Source organism: Pantherophis guttatus, chromosome 2 (assembly GCF_059756535.1).
Source record: "Pantherophis guttatus breed Tessera chromosome 2, ASM5975653v1, whole genome shotgun sequence".
NCBI classification, from domain to species: Eukaryota; Metazoa; Chordata; class Lepidosauria; order Squamata; family Colubridae; genus Pantherophis; species Pantherophis guttatus.
Genome location: NC_142064.1, coordinates 194,481,271 through 194,508,246, shown reverse-complemented (window position 1 = coordinate 194,508,246; position 26,976 = coordinate 194,481,271). Strand labels below are relative to the sequence as shown.

The following is a 26,976-nucleotide window of genomic DNA, read 5'->3' as shown; positions in this document are numbered from 1 at the left end:
ACTTTAGAATCTCTCCAGGTATTGATGTCAGACTGACTGATTTGTAATGCACTGGATTCGATGTCCATGTTGAATATAGGAATACTTGCCCTCCTCCAGTTTTGTGGTAGTTCTCTAGGATTTCTAAAAGTTAATGAATAGTTTCAGTAAGTCTATCAATCTATGATACAATCCATCTGTCTCTGCAGATTTGAACTCATTCAAGTGAGAACACATTCCTTGAATATGAGCCTATCATGCTCCTTATACCCACTCTTCACAATTGCCCAGTCAAGACCTATTCTTTTCTCAGGGGAGACCAAACCCTATTTTTTCCTTGTTACCTGCCTCATCCTACTTGCTTCATCTTAACTGACCAGCATATATACCGATATACTCTGTGTGTGTCTGTCTCTTTGGTTCTCAGCATCCTTCACTAACTTCAGTATATGCTGAGCTTTTAGCTTTCATAATGCTTTTGCTACACCCCTGGCCTACTTAAATGAACCATCTTTACAAATATACATTATCTTTTTTCATCTCATATAAATATCCTTTTTGTTTTTGAAATTGACTCCAGGCTCTTTGCAAAACAATATTGGTATCTTTTGCTGTGCTGACCTCTTTTTTCCCCCTCATAAGAATTGTTTGCAGTTGTGCTTTTAATATATGCTTGTTAAGGAATGCCTATCTTTTTGGCACTAGGCTGTCCTTTTAAGGAAGATGTATTATTTACATATTGTAGCCCTAAATATATTACTTTCTGCTTTCTTGAAGTACAAGGGATGACTCTGACTATAATTAGTTTCTTGTAACAACAAGAATTCCAGAATTATATGTTTATTTTCCCAGAAATTCCCACTATCTGCTCTTGGTCTATTATTTTTCTCATTTCTTGGGGTCTAGTAATTTCAGCCAATCCTCTCTTGTTTTCCTCTGTCTCTGAGGGAGAAAGTTATCAGCCATGCAAATCAGGTATTTCCTAACAGGACCAATGTCTAGCAGAGATATTCCCCAACAGATGTCAGAAAAATTAATTTCTCCCAAAATACTATTTCAGGACTTTTTGATAGAGCTGCTGTATACTATTGGAAAACACCATCCCTATCTTCTTAATAGATGGTTGTAATAGGCATCTGAAACAGTACTATCTTTATTTAATCTTCCACTTCATGCTCTCAGCTGTCACCAAATTCATTATTTTGGATTTCTGTGAAGGAGTGGACATTTCTATCATACAGAGAAACTCCTCATCCCTTTCTTTATTTTTGTTCTTTTGAGCAAATGGTATCTTTCAGTTGCTGTATTCCTGTCAGAAGAATCATCCTATTAGATGAGATCCAGTTTGGTGTAGTGGAAAAAATGCTGGACTAGAAACTAGGAAACCAAAAGTTCTAGTTTATTTATTTGTTTTTAATCATACTTCTGTTATTTTTATAAAAAATTCAAGGTGGTGGACATATATAATACACTTTTCTCCTATTTTCCCCACACAATCCTGTGAATTGGGTTGGGAGTGATTGGTCCAAGGTCACCTAGTTATCTTTCATGCCTAAGGTATGACTAGAACTCCCATTCTCCTGGTTTCCAGATGAGTTGGGACAGTCACTCTCTCTCAGCCCAACTGATTTTACAGACTTTTTGTTGTTGGAAACTAAGAGGTGGGAGAATTATGTATATTGCCTTGAGTCATACAAAGTCTAAAAAGATACATACCCTGTTTCCCCGAAAATAAGTCATCCCCTGATAATAAGCCCAATCGGACTTTTGAGCGCATGCACTAAAATAAGCCCCCCCTCACCCAAAAATAAGCCCTCCCTGAAAATATTTAAACACATGCACAGCCGGTCGCTGCCATTTCATTTGGTTTCCTCAACGCACCCCAAAATAATAAGACCTCCCCCAAAATAAGGCCAAGTGCTTATTTTGGGGTTCAAAAAATATAAGACAGGGTCTTATTTTTGGAGAAACACAGTATCATAAGAGCAGGTCTCAATAATACTTATTAAACTGTATTTGCTTTCTTGTACTAGAAGTTCAACTTTTTATTTATTTTCCATACTCTGAGAATGGGTATATAAATAAAGACTATTAATTTTACAAAGTCCCTGATTTTTCATTAAGTAGTCTAATAGACCAAAGTACTCTCTCACTTACTTCTGTAAGACACAAGTTTATCTGAAGTTTTCCCTTATGGGTTTCCATCTCCAATTTTGATCTTCTACTTATTACTGATGAGGAAGACACATTTTCTCAATCTTTGTCAGCTACAACACTTTATACAGGTAAAGCAGTTCTCTTGTTGACACCATTTCTGAAATCATATTGTCCCCAAACTTATGATTTACACTTTCCATGGCTTCAGATAAATAACTATTACAGTGGAGAAAGCAAGGCTTTGTGAAGCCCCACAGCATGCTCTCAGTTAACAGAGGAGTAATTACTCAATGTTTATTTCTGAGTCTGTCAAGTAGGAGTGGATCTACTGTGATAGCTCAGACAGATTAAATCCCAGTTTATACAATATCATGGTTGCCTATAAGAAAATCTACAGAGCACTGCTTCCAATTTTTCCCTTGTATCTGGTAATTTGCTTAAGCTGGAATAAGCAACCTATATACAATAAGACACCCCTACGTCCTAGCATTTCATTTGTGGCCCAAAAACATCCGAAACTGTCTTTCTGTCTATGGATCCTGAAAGAAGACACATATTTTCCTGGGCTCACTTGTTAGTACAGCATTATTCTGTCTATCAGGATAACAAATGGCAGAAGGTATTGGGTGATCAAGTCTAATTTTGTCCTCAACTCAGCTTGAACTAAGACTGAAAAAAGGGCAAGACATCAATAAAAGTCACAGTGGATTGCATATAATAGATTGCAGCCAACTCTATTGAGATTCGACATGCTTGGTCCATAATGTGCTTTCTTTAGACGACTGTCTTCATGTTCCTGATGTGACGTTGGAAGATAATGATTTTCTAAAGATTTCTAAAGGCTACCTCTTGGAGGAAAGATTTAAACTATTTTTCCTGCAGGCAGGATTGACTGTTAATCATTGTTCCCAAGTATTTTTCACAGAGATAACATAGTGATAGCAAACGGTCTAAAAATTTATCAGAAAGAAATGTAGAACTGAAATGTAAAAGCAACTATTTTATAACATACATCAAAGGGAGATAGCATAAAGAACTAAAGCATCGCAAAGCACTCAGTGTTATGCTGCTGTGAAAATATATCGGTCTAATTCTGAGCACCGCTAAAGTAGAAATCAGGGCAGAGAAGTGATTAATAATGAATTCTGATTCTTTTAATTTCTGCTTATATTTTAGAAAGAAGGTTATATAGTTCTGATGCTCTCATAATATTGTATACTTTTTATAATTTGTATAACGACTGCTTTTGAAGCCCTTTTTTATAGAGTAAATCTCAAGGGCCACTAAAGACCTTTTTACAGTTTGAGAAGAGAATAAGCCTTTAACCAGTAGTTAAATAACAATCTCTCATATTCTTTTCAAGCCAAATACTTTGCTGTTTTATAGGAGAAAAGAAATTAACACATACACACACTTGTATCTTATGTGATATGGGCATCATAAAGGTGCTATGTTTTGCAATTTTTCTTTCTAATGATCTATACTCTTTTCCATACTGATTCTGCTACAGTAATTTAGCTCTCTAAATTACTAAATTTCAATTACACAAGAGTAATGGGTTCTGGATTTTGTATGCATTCCTTATGATAGTAATAGCAATAGTACTTAAACTTATATACTGCTTCACAATGCTTTACAGCCCTCTCTAAGTGGTTTACAGAGTCAGCATATTGCCCCCAACAGTCTAGGTCCTCATTTTACCATCCTTGGAAGGATGGAAGACTTGAGCCAGTAAGATTCAAACTGCCAAATTGCTGGCAGCCGACAGTTAGCAGAAGTAGCCTGCAGTACTGCATTCTAATCACTGCGCTCAGAGGTAGGTTTCAACAGGTTTTGACCAATTCTGGAGAACCGGTAGCAGAAATTTTGAATAGTTCAGAGAACCGGTAAATACCACCCCTGACTGGCCCCATCCCCATCTTTTCTCTGCCTCCCGAGTCCCAGCTGATCGGGAGGAAATGGGGATTTTGCAGTAACCTTCCCCTGGATTGTGGAAGGAATGGAGATTTTACAGTATCCTTCCCCTGGAGTGGGGTGGGAGTGGAGATTTTACCGTATCCTTCCCCTGCCATCCCCACCAAGCCACACCCATAGAACCGGTAGTAAAAAATTTTGAAACCCACCACTGACTGCGCTACCGCGGCTATGATAATGATAATGGTTTGAGGTATTTTGATTCAAAAAGTTTTGCACCATGTACCATTTGAGCTAATTGGGCAACAAAAAACCAGGAGAGTTTTAGTAGTAAATAGATTTAAGGTTTTCAAATTTTGACCTACAAACCTAGTTTTATTTTTGATTAAATACAAGTTCGTAACCCCATTTTCTAGAAATAAGATATATTTATTACTTCTGGGACAAGTAAGTTCCTTGTTCCATATTAGACACCTCATTCAAAAAAGAAAAAAGCTTTCTTTAGAAGGAAAGAATTGTAGAAATATATTTATTCCCTCCCCCTTGCTAAGAGCAAGCACATCACTGGTCCTTACTCAAGAAAATATTTTGAAGCTTAATGATAGGGTTAAATTGATGCATTAGTAGCTCTATTTAATGAAGGATTTATATTAGTGTGTGGGTGTGGGTGTGTGTGGTACTGTATTAGTCTGGAGTATTGCCAAGTTGATTAGAGTACATGTGCTGATTTCAAGACTTTTCAAATAATTAACAATATACTCGTCTTATAATGTATTTGTTCTGGGATAGAAATAGCCCAGGCAGGACACAAACAATGCCTTTGGTGAATAATCATGTTTATTAGCAATTGTGCTGTAAAAATAAACGTAAATTGACAGTGAGGTGCATGGTTATTTACAGTATATTTCTATTTCTTCTGTATTTTTATTCTCACATATCTGCTATCTTGCTAAGTGCAGTTATTGTTATATTTGCACTTAATTCTGAGTCCTCTTCTTTACATATCTCCTATGCACATTCAGCAGGTGCTAGTAGGTAATGCCACCAGGTCTATTCTACTGGTCTTTCTTGAAGTTGTTCTCTCTCTCTCTCTCAGCTGGCGAATAGTGATTTTCTTGGTAGCCTTCAGAGTATGTTTTGAACTCATTATTGCTGTTCTTCTTCTTCTTTAACTGGCACTGCTCTCTGAAACTCCGACCCCATCTGTAAATACAACTGGAAAGATGCCAGCTGCACTTTGATGGTGGGGGATAAGGGGAAAAAAACCCCCTACCCTTTTCTCTGCTTTATTTATTTATTTATTTATTTATTTATTTATTTTTATTTGTATGCCGCCCTATCTCCATAGGACTCAGGGTGGCTCACAACAATTAAAATCAAACCAGATAAAAACATATTAAAATACCAATTAAACGTATGTTAAAACTCATTAAAATAATCAAACCCCATCAGTCCAGGCTGGGCAATTTAAACAGCCATGTCTTTAGTTTGCGGCGGAAAGTGCGAAGGTCAGGGGCCAACCGAAGCCCCAGGGGGAGTTGATTCCAAAGGGTGGGCGCGCCCACAGAGAAAGCTCTACCTCTGGAGGCCGCCAGCCAACATTGTCTAGCCGACAGCACCCTGAGTAGGCCCTCCCTGTGAGAACTCACCGGGCGATGGGAAGCTGTTGCTGGTTGCAGACGGTCCGACAAATATCCTGGGCCTAAGCCATGTAGGGCTTTATAGGTCATCACCAGCAACTTGAATCTCACCTGGAGGGCAACTGGGAACCAATGCAAGTCACGCAGGAGAGGTGTAACATGGGAGTATCGGGACCCTCCCATCACAACCCGCGCGGCCGCATTCTGTACCAGCTGAAGCCTCTGAGTGGTCTTCAAGGGCAGCCCCAAGTAGATAGCATTGCAGAAGTCAATACAGGAGGTGACTAGCGCATGAGTAACTGTGCGTAGGGCATCTCGGTCCAAATAGGGGCGCAACTGGCGCACCAGGCAAACCTGGGCAAACGCCCCCTGGTCACAGCTGTTATATGATCTTTTAAACTCAACCGTGAGTCCAGGACGACACTCAAGTTGCGTGCCCTGTATACAAGGGGCAAAACTTCACTCCCTATAGTCAAAGATGAAACCTCTCTATCGGACCGAGATGCCGGTACCCACAGTCACTCGGTCTTGGCAGGGTTGAGTTGAAGCCTGTTCCTCCCCATCCAGACCCGTACCGATTCCAGGCAACGGGACATCACGTTGAGGGCATCACTGGGCTGATTCGGGGTGGATATAAAAAACTGGGTATCATCAGCATACTGATGATACCTCACCCCGAAACCACGGATGATCTCTCCCAGCGGTTTCATATAAATGTTGAACAGAAGGGGTGAGAGGACCGACCCCTGGGGTACCCCACAAGTGAGGGGCCTCATGGTCGACCTCTGCCCCCACCAACTCCACTTGCGTACGACCTGAGAGGTAAGAGGAGAACCACCGCAAAATGGTGGTTCTCCCACTCCCAACCCCTCGAGGCATCGCAGCAAGATACCATGGTCAATGGTATCAAAAGCCGCTGAAAGATCTAATAGGACCAGAACAGAGGAGTAACCTCTGTCCCGAGCCCTCCAGAGATCATCCACCAGCACGACCAATGCCGTCTCCATGCTGTATCCGGGCCTGAAACCCGATTGGAATGGATCAAGGTAATCCGCTTCATCCAGGGCCACCGGGAGCTGACGTATTTTCATCCCCTCCTGGGTGCAGCCTGTCTGCTAAGCTTCTTGTCCCTCCATGGCAATTCTTCAAAGTTTCTTCTTGTTCTAGCACTACCTTTCACAATTCAATATCTGGGGTAATCCCAAGATTAGTCAGAAATAATTTCATAGGCTTTGTAGATACTCTGCTACAAATTACTTTCCATCTAACTTGTTTCTGCTCTTGATTTTTTTTCTCCAGCCGTTCTTTTCTTTTACCTTCTTTTTCTGATCAGACATCACAAAAGGCCCATATCTAAATCTTAAGTACTCTCCCCTCCAATGTGGCCAAGCCCTGCAAATGACCTGAAAAACTGGGCAGAGAGCCTCAATGCCTCAGCTCCCTCCCCGATAATTCTACACACTTATGTTAACCTTGAACATAGGACTTTGCTTTCTTATTATAATCCTACGTGGTGACAGGGCTTACTGCATACAGATATTGGGGTTCTCACAAATGCCTCCAAATCTAGGATTTTATTTTTAGTACTATTGTTTCTTACAAGAATCCCAGTGTGACTATTTTCAAATACATATCTAAAAAGATGTATGATGGCATTGGAAGTATATTTCCCAAAAGGAGATATGAGTTGTAAGCAAGTTGAACTATGGCTTGTTTTAGCTCCCTATAGATGCCATCTGGATTATTGCACATTATTTTTTACATTATATTTTTAGACTTCTCATTAACCTCCTTTTCTCAAGGTTGTCTCAGACATGATGCTAGTTTACTGTACGTCTCAGTGTTCCCTGAGCAATCTGACAGAGAAATGACAACTGAACAATGTTTGATGGGCTAAATGCCAGGAGTATTTTGTTTATTTTCCAATAACTTTCAGCCTTCTTAATTTTAAATTTTCCTGTGATTTAATTCCAAGTGACAACCCTAAGGAATTCTCAGTGATAAAAAGTTGATTCGTCTCCTTCAAGCCCTTCATCCAAATAGAATAGAATAGAATAGAATAGAATAGAATAGAATAGAATAGAATAGAATAGAATAGAATAGAATTCTTTATTGGCCAAGTGTGATTGGACACACAAGGAATTTGTCTTGGTGCATACGCTCTCAGTATACATAAAAGAAAAGATACATTCATCAAGAATCTTAAGGTACAACACTTAATGATAGTTATAGGGAAACAGTCAATATAAATCTTAAGGATACCAGTTTTGAGAATCAGATGCTCTCCATGGTATATTTCCCTTGAACTGTCACTACCCAGAGACAAAGGTGTATTAACTACACTCTTACCATGCAACTCTTCTTTTTCACTTAGTTATTAATTCAATTATTGACATCCTCTCTGTTATCTCTCATCTCATAATGGGAGTGCAATATTGAATAGGTATGCACTTATAAATACCTCACTTCTCTAAAGATAGTATTTTTTATATTTGGCTATATATTATTACTACAGACCCTGTTTGGTTTTAATTAAGGCAGAGTTGAGAGCCAGTTTGGTGGTGGTTAAGGCACCAGGCCAGAAAATAGAAGACCATGAATTCAAATCTCATCTCAGTCATGAAAGCCAGCTGTATGACCTTGGGCTAATCACTCTTCTCTCAGTCCAAATCCATCTCACAGGGTTGTTGCGGTGAAAATAAGAAGAGGATAAATTTGCTACTTTATTTGTAAAAATAATAAAGACAGGAAACAAATAAATAAATTCCTCTCTCTGGAACTACTTCATGGTAGTTTTTTCCTCTGTTAATGACCAGTATGTGTAGCACTCTTGCACCTTTTCCTGTGATGTTTTACTTTGCTGGACCTCTATACTATTTTTTTCTCCTTGAATTGTCTACTTGCTCTGAAGAAAAAACACCTTCTTTCTTTTGATTGCTGCAGATCTCCGTTTGCCCACTTGCTTGCAAACAAGCACCTAAAGGACTCTCAGACTGAGAGGAACAAACTCTAAGCAGGCTTTCATGTGTTTTGCACTGAGGAGAGGCTTCCGTCTAGCAACTTTTCTATAAAGCCCAGATTGGTGGATGGCTGCAGTGATGGCTGTCCTTCTGGAACTGTGTCTCATCTCCACACAAGATCTCTGGAGCTCATTCAGAGTGACCATCGGGTTCTTGATCATTTTTCTTCTTAAGGTCCTTCTCCCCCAATTCCTCAGTTTGACCAGGTGACCAGCTCTTGGAAGAGTCCTGGTTATGCAAAACTTCTTCATTTGAGAATTAGAATTATGGAGGCCACTGTGCTCTTAGGAACCTTTAGTGCAGCAGAAATTTTATTGTAGCCTTCCCCAGATCTGTGTCTTGCAATAATCCTGTCTCTGAGCTCTGCAGACAGTTTCTTTGATCTCATGGCTTTTGCTCCGCTACAGTATGCATTGTCAGTTGTGACGCCTTCTACAGAGAGGTGTGCGCCTTTCCAAATCATGTCCAACCAATTTAATTTACCACAGGTTGACTCCATTCAAGGTGCAGAAATGTCAGCAACGATCAAGAGACATGGGAGGCACTAGAGCTAAGTTTCACCTGTTGTTGCAAAGGGCCTGAATACTTATGCCAATGTGATATTTGAGTTTTTTCTTTTTAATAAATTTACAGACATTTCTAAAATTCTGTTTTCACTTTGTCATTATGGAGTACTGAATGTAGATTAATGAGAGAAAAAATGAATTTCAACAACTGTAGAATCAAGCTGCAGTACAACAAAATTGACAAAAGTGAAGGAGGTCTGAATACTTTCTGAATGCACTGTATATCAAGTTTGTTGCTTTATTGGCAACTCTGCTGTGCTGAAGCTGAGGAACAGTCCCAAATGGGAAGGAAAGAGAGCAGTACTGGTGCCTGTAATTATGCCAAGTGGCCTCATCTTCCTCATACATATTTTCTGGTAGAGTGAGTGCAACCCAGGTCCCTTCTATTTAAACTTCATCAACTTCCAGGCCTTGGGAAGCATCTCTTCTATGTTATGGCCTCCAACCTTCTTGAAAATCATTCACCCAGGGATAAGAATTACATCCTTTATCCTAAGATTCCAGAAAGTTCTTGAAACTTGGTTTTGGTCCCAAGCATGTGATTGATATATTACTTTGGCCAAGCTGGATGCATTCCCTTCTTCTCCTATTGAATTCCTATTTGAATTGCTCAAATCTTTCCAGGCTGCCCAATTTTGCATGCTTATATTTAGACCCATTCTCTCATTGGGTCTGGATTTTTTTTTTTATATATATAACATCATTGTAACTTGTGTTATTTCTACCTGACTGCTGGCCTTAGGACTGTAATAAATATTTGATTTGATTTGATTTCAATAGAAGTGATGTTTTGTCACTTAGAGACTTTAGGCTTTCTTATTTCTTTATGAAACATACAGTATCTTCTGCTCCCCAACAGGGCAAACAGATTTTAAGAGTACATGGATTTGAACACCCAGGATGTTGGAGAAAATGCAGATTGAGGAATTTTCAAATAATATTACCTCCGCTAAGTTGTTTGACAATATCAATATTGCTGGCATATTTCTAAATTAAAGCCTTTTTTTGCAATTCATTTCTTTCTCCCTTTCCTCTTACTGTGGATCAAGGACCTAAATCTGTTAAGAGATTCAATATTTCATATCATTTTTAATGAAAAGCTATCACAATTATGGTATAGCATTAAATAACTGTGTGAATGACAGTTATCAAATGTACTTTAATCAGCTTTGTAGAATTGTATATATTCTAAAAACAATTCATGCTAATTTTTCCATATTAAAAGACGAACATTAATCAACAGGTCTATTTACATATAACTGATATACTATATATAGCTCACTCTTGCTTGTTTTGAAAATATCATGCCTCCACAGAGAGCCCTACAGTACTTCTGTATTTATTTTATTTATGCAATTTTTAAAGCCACCCATCTGAATCTGATTGATTTTGGGCAGCAGAAAAACTTAGTTGCTTTACCCAATCTAATGTTTGCCAGGTATATTGGATTACAAAGTCTAGAATTTTCGGACAGCTTGTATTATGAGTACTGGGGATTTTGGGAGTTCTTCTCTAATAATCTGAGTGGCAGTCAGTTGGACAAGGCTGCTAGAAAGATCATCATAATAAAATAGTCATGCAGGATATGTATTATTTTAGAAAAAAATAATCTCCAAATAAAGTTACCACATAAGGGAAAGAAAACTACTCTTATTCCCACCATAGTCAGCTATTTGTTTATCGGCTCCTACCTCAATTAGAACTATTTTTTGCTGATTTCTCAAAATAGTTGACTTGAATTTTAAACTTGTAGAGTCAGCAACCTGATTGGATCGCCTTGAAATTGTATCAGTAACAGACTGGGTTAATCAACCGATTTAGAAAAATAAGAGAATCGAATCCAAGAAGAGCAAGACACTGGCCAGGGAGAAGAATGTAATGAATGCGGTAAGAAAAACAAAACAAAACTGAAGGGATAATGCATTTAGAATTTGCATATAAACTGGAATAAAGTGTTTTCTGGACATTTTAATTTAAAATATAGTCTCCATCTGATGTAATAAGCCATTGTTAAGTGGATTACATTGCTTTAATATACAGTAGGGACTATATATTAACTGAGAGAGTCAATATTGTGTATGAATCAGCAGTGACAGATTTGCAATTTCCCTAAACTGTAAGGTATTAGTGTGCTTGCTGAAGTTAGTGTACATATCATTTTTTCTAATTTTTTTGAAAAACAGTCAAGAATTAGTAAAAAGTTATAAGATGCAATCCCTTGAGGAATTCCAATACTTAGAAGTTTGAAAGTTTTTAATTGCAAAAAGTTGTTTCGTGACTTCATACATATTAATGAATGCTTTGAAGTGGAAAAGACCAGTTCTTCTAGTTTAGTTAAAACACTATATTACCAAATGTGAATGAAATAAGGCAAACAAACCCTCTTTTAAAAATGTTTACTATCTAGAAAGCCCCATCACAAGAATGTGCAGAACACATTTGCATAGTCTCTAGTTGAAAAGAAATGTGGGCAAAGTCAAAGAAAACAAATATTGCAAACACACACATGCATACAGAAAATACAAGATAGCAGAAATGTAAAGATCAGCCTCAAGAAAAAAAATAATTCCATTTCAATGTTTGTTAAAATTCAGCATCTCTAAATAATATGTAGCATTATACATGCAAGTTAACATGCATTCATTTACTTATGAGAAACAAGACTGATTTAGATACTACAATATGTCTATCATGCGGTCATAATGAAGTAATTTAAAATTGTTTTTAATCGGGAAGATTCAAACAAGCATATGCAAAAATATGTTGTGTTGAAATAATAGGACTCAAAAGTGCTTAATTTGGGCTGCATCATGTCATCTGACCATGATCTCAGAATATATCCACAGAACCACTGCAAAAAGGGCAGAGGAGTAGAAGGACAAAATATAATTCAGTGTCTTCCTTTCATTTTTTAAAAGATAACCCTTAAAACAGGCAGGAATAGCTATGGTAAGTAGAAGAAGAACACACTACATACAAAACCATTTGTTTCTTTTGCTGACATTCTTCTATTTCTCTTATCTCTTGTCCAGGAGTCTGATATATGATAAACACATTTGACAGAGGTGTGAATTGTTCACTTGCAAAAGCCTCAAAATCAAGCTGAGAAATGCTCGAAATTAGGCTTTGGGCCATATATGGCCCTCTAGCTGTCCTATCTTTGCTTAAAATGGATTTTTCTCTGACATTCAAAAAATGACCATTTTCTGATGGAAAATCACTATTTCTAAATCAACACATCAGTCTTTAGTTGATGACCTTGACTTTGATTTTTCATGGAGCACCTTGAATGATCTGTTGTTCCCATTTGAAGCAGTACTCATTCTTGAAAGCACTATGTTCAGCCCGGCATGTCTGAATTAATCTTCTTAATAAATACTAAAGATCTATACGGAACCTTTGTGGCATCTTGAAAGGAATGAAAGGGTAAATATACAGTTATCAGGAAAAAGAAGCTATCACAGTTGGGGAGGCCTCTTTATGGTACAAAATCAAAGCTCCCAAAGCTCTTCCAGCAGTCAAGTCCTCTGGCCTCATTAATTAAAACCGCATGAGGTCCTCAGCCTGACTCAGTCTCTTTCTTGTGCAATGACAAGGGCAGGGAAGCAAATTATTAGAGACAGTCATCTATTCATTCCAGGTGGAAAGGAAGAAATACTGGTGAGAATGGCAGGGAACTGCATGGTATCATATAGTTCTCATTCTTGCAGGACTTCTGATGTCATTTGGAGTTCATATGTCTCAACACAGGAATAAGATTCAGAAGTCCCAATTACAGAGAAGCAAATAAAACAGAAGTATAACTCATTCCCATTTATTTACAGTGCTATTGTGAGATATGAATTTTATTTATTTGTCCTTTTAGTAAAATAAACACCTCTTGTAACATGGTTGTATGTCCCAAATTCTACTACGTATAAAGGAAAAACCTTTGCAATCAATGGCTAAGCTCATATCCTGTTTTCCCCAAAATTAGACATCCCCTGATAATAAGCCCTATCGAGCTTTTGAGTGCATGGCAATAAGGCCGAGCGCTTATTTCAGGGTTCAAAAAAAATATAAGACAGGGTCTTATTTTTGGGGAAACACAGCATCTTTAACCTTATTTTTTTATGATTCATACATCACTATTTTATGGATGTATATTCAGCGCAGCAAGAAGGATTACTTTTCATCATATGAGTTGTGTTCCAAACATATTCAGATGGCACACGGTAACTCAGTTTTGTTTTGTCCGTGTGTGTGATTAAACAAACTTCGAAGGCCCCAAATTTATATCTTATTAGAGCTACTGATTTGAGAGTTACTTTCTAATCTGTAATTGGAGACACCTGCTTAACTTCATTTTATATAATGGTCAAGAATCTGTAGCCTTCCAGAGTTGGACTCTAATGGCGAAAATGATTGGAACTGTAATTTTCAAATGTGGTAATCTCAGGCTTCTCATCTCTGCAATACTGCTAATCTTCAGATAACTGACATTATTGTAAGGCTGAGAGTACTTGAGAGTACTACAGATTATAGTATTCTTGATTATTGGAAATAGTGACAGATGCCAAACTGAAATTTGGCTGAATTTTCTGAGTGAAAACTATAAATCAATGAAACATCCTGGAGTCATGGGGACTCCATCAGTAGAGGTTTTCAAGCACAGTTTAGGCAGTCATTTACCTGAAGTGGTATGAAGATTACCAGATTAGGCAGCTATTTATCTGGGTGGTATGAAATTATCATACAATGCAGAAGGCATGTTAAGATGCTAGAAGAGTGGTAGAAGAAAAAAAGTGAAAGGTTTTACTTCTTTTCAAAACTTTATTAAATGTCAAACAATATAAAATACAAAAAAAGAAAAAAGTTTTAAAGAAAGGGAAAGGCCTAGGGAAAAGGAATATTGGAGAGTGGAAATAAAAGGGGGGGAAAGCTGTAGAAAAAAATGACTTCTGACTTCAATAGGATAAAAATCTAAACATCAGTGACCCTTTGAACTAGAATAAACCATAATAAACAGCACTTCTATTATCATAAACAAATCTAATCATCATAATCCAAGGTTAAAAATTCATTTATTTCAGTTTTAAAAAAAAATCCAAGAAAGGTTTCCAAGTAGAAAGGAAGCTACATAAAGCTTTTTTTTTTTTTTAAATCAAAGCAGTCAATTTCACTATCTCTGCCAACTCCATTAATGGCACCATCCATTTTTCCATTGCGGGTATATGTGAATTGTTCCATGTCTGAAAGGTTTTACTTGTGAAAGGATTATTAACAAGATCAAGGTCAGCTAACAGTTTGACTGAACTAAAGAAAGAAGAAATCTTACCACTAATGCACATAAGCACTTTCTAAACCTTGGAGTTAAGATTAATAATTGAGGTAGAATTTAAAATAGAATATGTTATGCTGAGACTATAGTCTACATAGGTATACATGCTAAGGTTTGATCAGTGATGAAAATGGAAGTTCAGGAAACAAAAAGCTTCCGCTTGTAATTTTATACTGTCTTGTCCACAGGTGAGCCAAAACTATTCACACTGGTATGCAAAACAATTAGGAAGTTGTAAAGGAAGTTTTATCAGCTATTTGTGTAAAAAGGGACAAAACAGGAGGCATTGTTTTACCAATGCTTCTTTCAATAATATCCCTCAAATACTTATAAATACTTATTTGGTGACAGTGATTGTAGAAGACAACCATATTTCTCTCTACGTATTAAAGTACTATGTGATATATTTCTGTGTATTTCTACTTTACCTTTGTATGACATCTGTGTGTATGCATGCAGTGCAAAGCACACAGGTTGGGTTTAAGTCCAGTTACTACTAAAAAGACAAATGAACAAGGTTCTTTATATAATTCCCTTTATTCTTTCTATTGGGTGGAAAAGAGTAGAAAATGGAACCTTGATAAGCACACATGTTTATAATATACAGTGATTTTTGAAGTTTAATTCTGATCAGAAGGAGCATTTTAAGCTTTTCTGTGAATCTTTGCTGTGAAATATTGATGTTCTGTTCAAAATGTGAAATTTGCTACAAAGTGACATTGCCAATTAATTTCATATAAGGAAGCTTCAGATAATCCTGGATCTTGAGTGCAGCTGTTGACAGGCATGCCCAGCTGATGGGAGACACAGCTAAAAACCTAGCAAAGGCAATTTTCCTCAAGGCTAAAGAGGCAGCCTTTCTCAAGACCAGCCAGGAATAGGAACTTCTATGGCTCTCTTCCTGTTCTGGGCTCTCTTCCTGTTCTCCTTGAGGAAGATTGCCTTTGCTAGCTTTCTAGCTCCACCTTGCATTGGCTGGGTATCAACAGCTGCAGGGAAAGGGAAAAGTGAATGGACACAAGTGTGATGGGGCAGGGAGAAGGCCCAGGCCTCTTGAGAGTGGCAGAGGAGGAAGGAAGCCCATGTACATGTGGCTCCTGGCCCACAATTGCTTTTGGTGGAGTTGCAGCGCTTCTCCTTGTAAAGGCGCATATGTTACCAGACACCCACATTTTGTTCACATGACAATGGAGATGCTGCTCAGAACTTCAGGCAGGAGTCAAAGTCCTGGTAATTTCACTGAAATGAATGAATGGTCAACAGTTAAGGACTACCTAAGGACTGAACCTCTATCATTATTAAGCTTCCGTCAGCTCTTCTGCTTTTTAAAAATCTTCAACAACCACCTAATGAGATAGAACTGTTATTTTTTCCTTCCTTACATCTCATTCCGTGCCTTTTTTTTCTCAGTTAGCATTTTAAAATTCTATAGCTATTGAGGCCACATTTTTAGCTGTTCTACTTCATGTAGCATGTCAGGTTGGCTCTGAAATATACATCTGACCTGATCTGCCTTTTAAAAAGCTTGTAATAGAGATTTTATCACAGCTCAAGATATGACTATAATGGAGCCTGCACATTACAGTCACATGTTGTGATGGTCATTAGGTGAAGCATCTCACCTAATTTCCAAAAGCAAGTGCAATGGGTGATGGGCATGTGTGAGCAGGCCCAAGCATTACAGGGTCCTGGGAAAAAAAGGAGAGAGGGCACTGTAGCATCCTTATAGTGAGTCGTAATGGCAAATGATTGTAGGAGCACTGCAGCAGTCATAACTTTGAAACAAGGTCATATATAATTTGGGGACATCTGTTGTAACTTTGAACATTCATTAAGTAAACTGTCGTATCTGGAGGACTATTTGTAGTTAGGAGAGTGTGCCAGGAACTCAACCCTTATTAAGATTATTACTAGAAATTATTAGAGCTGTAAATTGGCAGCCTTAGACTACCCACACACAAGAGAGCTAGTGTAATCATCATGAACTGGAATTTGTGTAACATTCTGAATATTCAAGAATGCCATGTAAATGACTCATTTATTAATGACTACAGTCCTATGCATATTTAGCATGGGGATAAAAGACTAACAATGCAATTTTAGATATATCTTCCAAAATTAATTCCACTATGCCCAATCAAGCTAACTTGTACTTTCCAAACATGAGACTGCCAGTTATGCTGAATTTCAACTAATGTTATTCCCAACCAGTATTCTAGCCAGTTGGGGAATACTGATATATAAGACCATGGCGTAACTGCTTATAATAAATTCGATCAATTTCTATTATTACTACCACAATAACCATTATCAGGATCCTTAAAACAACATAGGGTTGCTTTATATAACCATAATCATTCTTTTTAAACTGCTTTTTTAAAACTGTTATGGCACCTGTGTATAAAATACTTCAGCATGTTTCCCCAATCCACTAACCAACATGCAGTAGTATTAAAAGAAAAATGTTAAAAGTGGATTTCTGAAATTTGTTTGACAAGGTCAATAGCGCAGGTCAATGAAGAAATAAATTCTACAAAGGAGATACAGCTCCCCCCCCTTAGTAAACCTGTGTTTAAATTGAAGGCTAAGTATAGCTCTGCAACATTTGAGAGAAATGAAAATGAGCAATATTTTTCTGTATAACCACTTTGTCTTGGTAATAACCCTGTCTGCTGCATACAACAACGTCTGTGCTTTGTGCAGCCAGCTCTGTCATTTGCAGAAAAGGCAATGGGTGCCAAACTACATTAGCATGATGATATTTTAAAAGTTTATTTTAATTATTTTGCATTATGCTGTGTTTTTTTAGCAAAGCAATGAAAAGAGATAGGCAAAATGTATGATGAAGTTACAATATTGCCTTTAAACCAACTCGTTTACATAAAAATCTACGTATTAAAATACACAGAGGCAAATATTGACAGAAGGCATTTGCTTTTATAGCTTGTGAAGTAGGGAGTAATATGAACTGAATAATTCTCTTCAGAAAGATTCTGGTTTGTGTAAAGAAAATAAAAAAAAGAAAAATAGTTTCATAGAAGAGAACAAAATAAGAACTGTTTCGGAGAGCTCCATTAACAAGTTAGTCATCCATTCTTGAATATAAGAATAAATTCCAAGTCCTTTTTGTTCAGGGATTCAATTTTTCTCCTTTGATAATGTTCCTTTGTACATGGAAAATATTTTTGCTTATTTTAAATTGTTACGTTATTTAATGGGATTTCTATGCTGCACAATTCAGCAGGATTGATAAAAAAAATAACACATCAAAGGAGCAGGATTGTGACCACAAAGAATATAGATATAATTATTTTGTTAGCCAGTCCTGATTTTTCTAGAAAATGGTATGGTGCTAAACAAACAAAGAAACAAACAACCCAAAAGGAAAATAATTTCTCTGGAGCTTTCTTCAGTATTGTATGGGCTGTGTTAAGGAAACAGAACAGAATGGTGCAGCACAGAAACCTCTTGGAAGCAGCCACCATTTTTAGCATGGCAACAATTCTCTGCAGTTTTGCCAAAATGGTGGCTGCTTCCGGGAGGCTGCCATGCAGCCCAGGGACAGATTGCTCCATTCTGCTTCCCTAACATGGTCTGTGCAGTCCTGCAGAAAGCTCCAAACATCTTCAAAATGTAAAATATGCAATGGAGTGGAGGGTCAAGGCCTGGTGAGATCTGTTGGAACGGGAAAAAAGCCTGTGGGGAATGGGGGCAAGGGAGGTGGAAAGCAGGCTCAAGGGCTATGGAGACCCCAAGCAGTAGGAGGCAGAGCATGAGCTGTCTCAGAGAGCACTAGAGGGACTGGGAGGCCTGAGGCAGGTGGGCCTGGGCCTTCACTAGCCCCTCCCCCAGAGCCTTTCCCATCCCTGCTCTGCTTAATGTCCACATCAGAGGAGCAGGAGGTTGGGGGATCATTAAACAAAGCTGTTTCAGTTAATGGCTGTCACACTTTGAAACCGTAATGGTCAAGCTTCATGATGGCCACAAGTTGAGGACTCCTGTACATACTAGTTGTTTTAGTATCTTTAAAACAGGGGTGTCAAACTCAAGGCCCAGGGGCTGGACCTGGCCTGCGGGGTGGTTAGATCTGGCCCATGGGGCCGCCCTGGAAACAGCAAAGGACTGGCCCGCGTTACCTCTGCTAGCAAAAATGGAACTCGTGAGGGCTACGGGCAGTCCTCCTGAGCTCTGTTTTCACTGGCAGAGGATTGCAGGAGGCTGTTGCAGCCAAAAATGGAGCTCAGGAGCCTGTTTTCGCTGGCAGAAAGCTCAGGCCACCACAGGTGCCCCGACACGAATGATCTTGGGGTGGGCGTGGCCAGCGTGGCTGTTGTGTCCACAGGGCTGCTGAAGGAGCATAGAGCGTCCTGACAAAACACGATCTGATTGGTTTATTGCCGCATCCCTTCAGGCGGGAAAATTAAGGCTTACTATTGGTTGTTGTTTTTGACAGCTCAGTATATAAGAGCTGTCAACTCTTTCTAATGGGATTTTCTGTTCAGGAGTTGCCTTTGTTGTTAATAAATGGTTTATGTTACAAGCTGTCTCCTCATTCATGCAGACCCTCATTGAGTATATAATAGTGGCCATGCCCATCCCAGCCCCCCAAGGTCAAACACAACCCTGATGCAGCCATCAATGAAATTGAGTTTGACACCCCTGCTATAAACATCTAGCTTACTTTCATGCATTATTTTCAAAGCATATGAATGGAAAATATATCAGTATGAACCAAGCAGACTGGAAGTCATGCCTACCAATTACATAGCAGTTCTCTAGAATAATGCTTACTTTGAAAACTCATAGAATGATAAAGTTGAAAGTTTATCAAAACTTTTGTCAAAAATCCAACTTCCTGTATCCAAATTAAAGCATCCCTGACAAATGATTGGCTAGTTTCTGTCTGAAGATATCCAGTGAATGATATTTAATTCAACCTTCCCTTTTTGTCCTCCTAGGAAATCATGGTTCTCAACAGCAGCTTTTCTCTCAGCTTTTCATGTCTTAATCACTCAAAGAATCTGGGTCTCACTAAGGTAAAAATCAAAAGCCTATGTTTTCAAAGTCTTCTATACATTTACAAATGCTCTGCTATTATATTTCTTAGTATCAGTAATTTTTAAGTACAGGAAAATTGCAGCAATACCACTGACAACTTTTACTGCTAAATTGTATTAAGAATACATGGTGATAATTCCAACTTATTAATGAGAACTCATTGGTTGCATTTCACTAAACCACATTTGAGTAAGACGAAATTCAAATCGCACTTGGATAACACAGTACATTTGTCTCAGTTAAAAAGAAATCAGATCCTTATGAACTGGAATAATATAATACAATGACATTTGTGTTTGTCTCCATCAAAGTAAAATTGCTACGCAGCTCTAACTTAATAACTTCCCCAAGACTATGCCTGTCTCCAGCAGCACCTTCTAAGTCTTATTCTCTCTCCAACATTTGTTTCTCTCTAGCACCAAAAGATTCAGCTGCCAGTGATTGACTCTGTTTATTACAATCTAGTTTTTGGTACTTGTCAGCATTTTACTGCATGAAGGCATGAAGGCCTGTGGAGGGAAAAGTCAGGACAGAGCAGACTCAGAGATGGATAGAATCTGGTGAGAGATGGCAGCCATGAGCAGAATCCAGAGGTTTCTCAGTGTGCTGTCATTTGAAAAAAATCTTGATGGGGCTTTATTAATTAGCTTAATATCTAATTAATCTACTAGTGAATTTCTGCCTTTGACCTACTTGGTACTGAGGAACAATTGATTACTTAAACCAAAAACTCATTCAGTGGCTAGAGTAAATGAACTACACATAAATATGTATTCTGAAGCAGAGAGCAATGTCTGCCTTTCCCTCTAGGCGTTAATTATACTGGCTATTGCTTTTACACTCCAATCTCTGCTCCAGGGAAAATGAAGGAGGAATAAGCTATTCCTGATTTTTCCCTCTTAAATATTTGGGTATTTCTTTAATTTGGAGTCAGTAATAAATATTAATGCATGAAAAAGACAACATGCAAGCTTTTCTACAGAGAGCTATTACAGCATTGACATTCTTCCTGGCCTTTTCACATAATTCTTACTTAATATGAATCATTTTTTTAGCAGAAACTGCCAGCTGTGCCAAATTGCATTCTATTACCCAGATAATGAAAAATAAAACTGTAGTCCTACCTTCTTCTGATGAGTTACAAATCTGGCTTATAAAAAAATGAAAAACCACTAGATAAAGAACAAAAAAGCATAGAAAATTCCAACTCTTTGCTATCATCTAGTAATTAACCTGATTTCTGCAGCCCAATTTTAGTAGCTATCTAGTATCTATCTGTAAAACATATGGGGCTCTCTTCAGGCTGTTGATTGAATAATCAACAGAAAATGTAATTTTTTTCTTCGTCTAATTTACAACAACCAGGATACCCCAAAGTGTTCAGAATGAAAGGGAGAGTTGCTTGAAATTTATTGGCTTTAGCTCAGAAGTTTTGATTAACACTGCAAATTAAGATGAAAACAGTTAAAAAAAAACCCCAATATTGCAATGCATTTATATGGTAGGGAACACATCTTCCTTGCAGAAAAAAATGGAACAATTACTTGTTTTTCCTGTAAAGTAATAGAAGTCACTTCTCTTAACCTGATTCAGAAGGGTCTGTGGGAAGAGGGAGTCAAGATGATAACTGCATGACTGAAGCCCAAACTGTACTGTGGATATAATGCATCTGGAAAGAGCAGAACTTCAGTTGTGAAATCACTGCTGCATCTAGACTTTTTGTGTTTTCAGTGGACACCTTTGGCTCAATCTTTCTCACAGAATTGTTGATATAGGGAAAAATGAAAGGAGGGAATTCTTTGCACTATAGCTTGAGCTCTGAAGAAAAAGTAGCATATAACACATAATTCAATCAAATCAACACACAATATACTGTATATATGAAGTAACATAACAGAAGACAGATAATCTCAATACAACACATGCCTGTTAACTGCCTTTATATATACTGTAGAATCACATACTATATATAAATGTAAAATTGACTAAGGTTATTTTGGATATTCTTTCTTCTCAAAGTGTAATTGTCTCTAAACATACTACAATATTTTTTGGTCTATAAGACGCACTCCCCTCCCCCCCAAAGTGGGTGGAAATGTGCATCTTATAGAGCATCTGTGCATCTTATAGAGCAAATGTTGCTGAAGCCCCGCCCATGTTTTTAGCCTCTGTGCATCCCATTTTTGACATGTTCCAGGCGGTGGGGATTGCCGCTGCCTATCACCGCCAGTGGCAATCAGCGGTGCTATGTGGCTGCAGTGATAGGCAGTGGGTGATAGGTGGAGGTGGCGGCCCCCGCCACCTGGAATGGGCCAAAAATGTGGCGTGTGGAGGCAGCGATGGCGATGGGCGGTGGCGATCCCTGCAACCTGGAACAGCTTATTGGCGGTATTCTGGAAGGCTAATCCAACCGTCAATCAGCTTTCATGCTAAATCAGGCTGCAATAACATGCTGAAGCTGACCAGGCTGTTCGCTGTTTGCTGCAAGGACACTAGCCAGATGAATACTGATGGATGCTGGGAGGCAGAGGCAATTTTTTTTTCTTGTTTTCCTCCCCCAAAGCTAGGTGCGTCTTATGGTCCGAAGCGTCTTATAGTGCAAAAAATACAGTAAATATTTATTTAGTATTTTAGATTTTTTTCTATGCATGCTTTATAATATTTCTTACTAACAATAAATTGTAACCTTGATTGAGATTACATCTTGCAAATAACTATTAAAATTAATGTGATTTATATTTACAAATATAAAGCAAGGCAAAACAACTGCCTTTGAACACTTCAACCAGTTACCGGCCTGAATAACAACAAAGCAGAAAAAATTCAGCAGCAGCTATCCCTGAGATAGAAGATGAAAAATCGTATTTTGATTCCTGATTCTGGCTTTGTAAAGATATCAGTTTTACGTACACACACACACACACACACACACAAACACACACGATCTCCAGCATGGGTTTTCCCTTTGATGCATGCTTGCTATTGGCTGCCATAGTAACGGGGGGAGGGGGCATGGCATTGGGGGTAGGGAAATGAGCTTGTGTGATGAAGGCCTATGTGAACTAAAAATGGGGGTTTGCTCTCAAGAATTACTGAGCTGCTGAATGGAGTTGTTTACACCCAGTCAAGGCCAACCGTCCTAGAACTCCAGATGGACGAAAGTATCTGAATATGTGCTCCACATGATATTATGCGGGACATGGATTGGACATTCAACATGGGTCCCTGGGGTGGGGGAGGGATTTGGGGAAACTTTCAATATGTAACATTCGTGCCTTTTGGATCAGATCCTGCTTTCCTTTTGCCGCTATCATTTCAAACCTCTTCTCTACTTCAATGGAGTTGGGGATTTTCATTCTTGGGTTTTGAATGGAGGCATGTCTGACATTAAGCAGGATCTGCTTTATCGGCCAACACTGAGACCTAGTCTACCGAGGGGGCTGAGCACACAATGTCAACTCACGGGAGCAATCAGGAAGACTGGGGAACCCTGGGGTTGACCTCCCCCCAGCCACATTGCTGCCAGGAGGAGACAGAGTGGCTGGAGAAGCTGCAGCTTGACAAGAAATCAGTCCAAGCCAGATAGTCACTGGGTGTAGGGTGCATGGAAGACTAGAGATTCACCCCCTGGGGGTGACTGTCGCTAGACACTGGTGGGGAGATGATACCTTGCAGGAAGCCAACAAAGAGGATCTCCTGCTAACCCATGCCCTGCAACTTCTTCACGAAGCACTCGAGAGTCAGAGAACTGGGGGGCCCTCGCACGGAAGCATGACCTGCCAGTGCGTGAAGAAGTTGGAGAGGCAGCAGGGGGAGCCGGTGTCTCTAAAATTCCAGCTGTGATTCCGGTAGCTCAGCAGGGGCCAGCTCCAGCTGTAGCTGTCCCGGCAGCCGCCACTGCTGCAGCTCATATTTCCCACCCCCCCAGCAGGGAGACGCCAAATTCCAAAGATTCCTCAGCTGGGAGTAAAATACAGAGGGGATCCCAAAGCCATGGTATTCTTTCTAGCTCAAGTCTGGGATCACATGCAGGAGTATGGGGCGGATTTTGCTTCAGAGGCAGCCAAAATGAGATGTGTTGCCGTGGCCCTGGAAGGGGCCACAGCAGATTGGATGGTCACCTTTCACAACAATGATGCCCCCCAGCTGAGAGATTACAACCAGTTTATGGTGGCGCTCCACATGCGGTTCGAGGACCCCCTAGCCGAACGCAAAGCTAGGACCAGGATGAAGACAATAAGCCAGGGGTGGAGGTCAGTAGCAGAATACACCTAGGAGTTTTGCCTGCCACATGCATGGCTTTCTTGAATATTTCCCGCAGGATGTGTATGTCTGCTCAGCCAGTTTAGAGCCCTTATTGTGTCTGAACTACAATTTCTCATTAATTGAATTGCAACTTGCTCTGATGTATTTTTCTAGCCTTGAACAGGACACCACAATGTCAGAGAATATCGGGGAACATTAAAGAACAAGCTGTAGTTTACTATGGAAAGAAAAATAAATCTTCTTATATTTCTCCAATAAATCTTACATGCTTTAAGGATACTTCCCCTATTTGTTCATCTTAATTAATGTTGCAATGAGCATAAACCAATTTAGCAGCATAACAAAAATGATTACAATTTCATTTAACAGCTGCAGGTTCTCGCTGTCCTTTTGAATTGTCTTATATCTGTCAACGTAGATTATTACAGATGGACAATTCAGTGAACAGTTTTTATATTCTAATCTTGAGATTATCAGGCAATTTACCAACAATCCACTATGCTGCAAATCTGTATGAAGATTACTCTTCTACCCAGTGGTGGGATTCAAATAATTTAACAACTGGTTCTCTGCCCTAATAACCAGCTGGGTAGGTGTCGCTCGGTGGTCATGTGACCGTGTGGGTGTGGCCAACTCAATGTCACTCACATCGATGGGCGCTTCACCTTAGCTGTTACAATGTAATAAGGGTTAACCAGAGAGGCAGTTTCTGTAAACAGGGCAATAAAGATTAGGCTAGAAACAACACCAGAATGTTTCCTTCCTGCCTTCCTTACAGGATTAGCCCTGTAAAGTGGAAAAAAACAAAATAAGATTTCTTCCAACAACCAGTTCTCCCGAATAGTTGAGAACTGGCTGAATCCCACCACTGCTTCTACCCCCCGAAATCTTTATGGAAGTCTGAGACATCATAAAGAAAACTTTGCTTCATCATTCCCATGATTACATATAACATTGGATGGGATTAAATTCTAAACTCCACATGTCTCTTTCAGAATGGCTATTTATAATATTTTCTGTACATAATATAAAACTGATTGCCTCATGAGACAAAAGCTACATCCCAGATGACAGTGAAGGGTTATTAATTAAAACTGAAATGTATAGTTTACACTTACTTTGAAATACGTGCAGTAATATTTATTTTTCTTTTCTTTTTCTAGCCTCTTTTCTCTCTCTCTCTATTAATATATCTTCACTACTAAAGGTGATAAGCAGACTTTTAGAAGTTAATAGTAGTGCTGATGATAATTCAACAATTTTTATTTATTTTTAGCAGAAGGTCATATATGCATTCCCCATTTGGTTTCTTTTATGCATGTTGCAAATTCAGAGTAAAATAGCCATTTCAACTGACACTGAAACCCATGAAGATACTTAGGGGAATTATGCATAATATATTTAAAAAGACACAATATTAGTGTCAGTCTTGGCAAAAAGTATCTACTTTCTATACAGTTTCAGAATAAAACCCAACTTCATAGCAACAAATAACTTATGAATTTTTCATTCCTCTTATTTCCAGGGTTTCAGGGGAGTGCATTGAAATTTTGAACAGGAAGAAAAAAGTATGCAGCTTTTTCTTTTTGCATGATAAAAAATGTTAACATTATACCACCCCAATAATCTCATTTCCTACTTCCTCTTTGTTAAACTGCTGGTTGCAGCCAACTCATAATCATAACATGACAGGTCAAATTTTATTGTTTGTTCCATCCATCATTACTGACATGCTAATTCAAAGTAAGTATGGCACAGACTATTTGCTGCCACTTCTCCCTATGCAACCACTGTAATTTTAATGCAGAGTGTTATTAGGAAACACATTTGCCTGCTGTCATTTAGAGACATACCTCTTCCATGCCTTTCCAGACTCTATAATTATGCTTTCTCTCCCATAATATATTTAGTATTCCTTACAACTATCAGACAAATAACTCAGAGGCTATCACCAGTGACTGTCATGGGAAGCAACCAATAATAATGTACACTACAGGTAGTCCTTGACTTACAACAGTTCATTTAGTGACCGTTCAAAGTTACAATGGCACTGAAAAAAGTGAGTTATGACTGTTTTTCACACTTATGACCGTTGCAGCATCCCCATAGTCATGTGATCAAGATTCTGACTCATTGGCAACTGACTCATATTTATGACAATTGCAGTGTCCTGGGGTCATGTGATCACCTTTTGCTATTTTCTGACAAGCAAAGCCCATGGGAAAACCAGACTCACTTAAAAACCATGTTACTAACTTAACAACTGCAATGATTCACTTAACAACTGTGGCAAGAAAAGTTGTAAATTGTGGCAAAGTTCACTTAACAAATGTCTTGCTTAGCAAGAGAAATGTTGAGCTCAATTGTGGTCATAAATTGAGGACTACCTGTATAGAAGGGTGTGTGTGTGGGAGAGACAGAGAGGAGAGTATGACAGAAAATATAAAACTCATAGAGTTTTATCATATGCTAGCATGAGGATCAGAGGCTTTATGCCTCTCAGCATCATTTAATGAACAGTAGCAGGTTGATTGCATTCATGCCTTGATTAGAGTGAACAAACTCGAATAGGTCTTTGATCTGATCCAGAACCCTTTTTAAAAACACTGTAATAGTGTTGTGCCAATTATTAACAATAAAATGCTAATATATTAATACTAAGAGGTCCAAATTACATTCTGAGAAGCATGCATATACACTTTGTTTGTCTTCTCCCAAGTTCATTCTGATTTCTAGTTTTCCAGATGACCGTGTTTCTCCCTTTGTTTGCAACTATTTGTCCTTCTTCCAGTTCCTTTCTTTTGCAAAATTTTCTTGCTCGCCTTAATAGAGTAACAGAGTTGGAAGGGATCTTGAAGGTCTTCTAATCCAACTCCCTGCTCAAGGAGGAAACTCTATACCATTTCTGACAAATCACTGTCCAATCTCTTCTTAAAAATCACCAGTGTAGGAGTACCCACAATTTCTGGAGGCAAGTTGTTTCACTGATTGGAGATTCAAGATGTTGTAGGATGTACACAGAGAGGGCCTCCTCAGGGTGCTGTCGGCCAGACAAT

At 38.6% G+C, this 26,976-nt stretch overlaps 1 protein-coding gene and 1 long non-coding RNA gene across 3 annotated transcripts in view; one reads left to right on the top strand and one right to left on the bottom strand.

Moving 5' to 3' along the window:
* Positions 1 to 26,976, bottom strand: part of SPOCK1 (SPARC (osteonectin), cwcv and kazal like domains proteoglycan 1) — a 524,574-nt gene that overhangs the window by 134,641 nt on the left and 362,957 nt on the right. The window lies entirely within an intron of this gene.
* Positions 3,982 to 25,594, top strand: LOC117655763 (uncharacterized). Its single transcript, XR_015732576.1, has 4 exons — positions 3,982 to 4,022; positions 11,030 to 11,163; positions 19,555 to 19,632; positions 25,446 to 25,594. It is a non-coding gene; the product is annotated as an uncharacterized LOC117655763 (long non-coding RNA).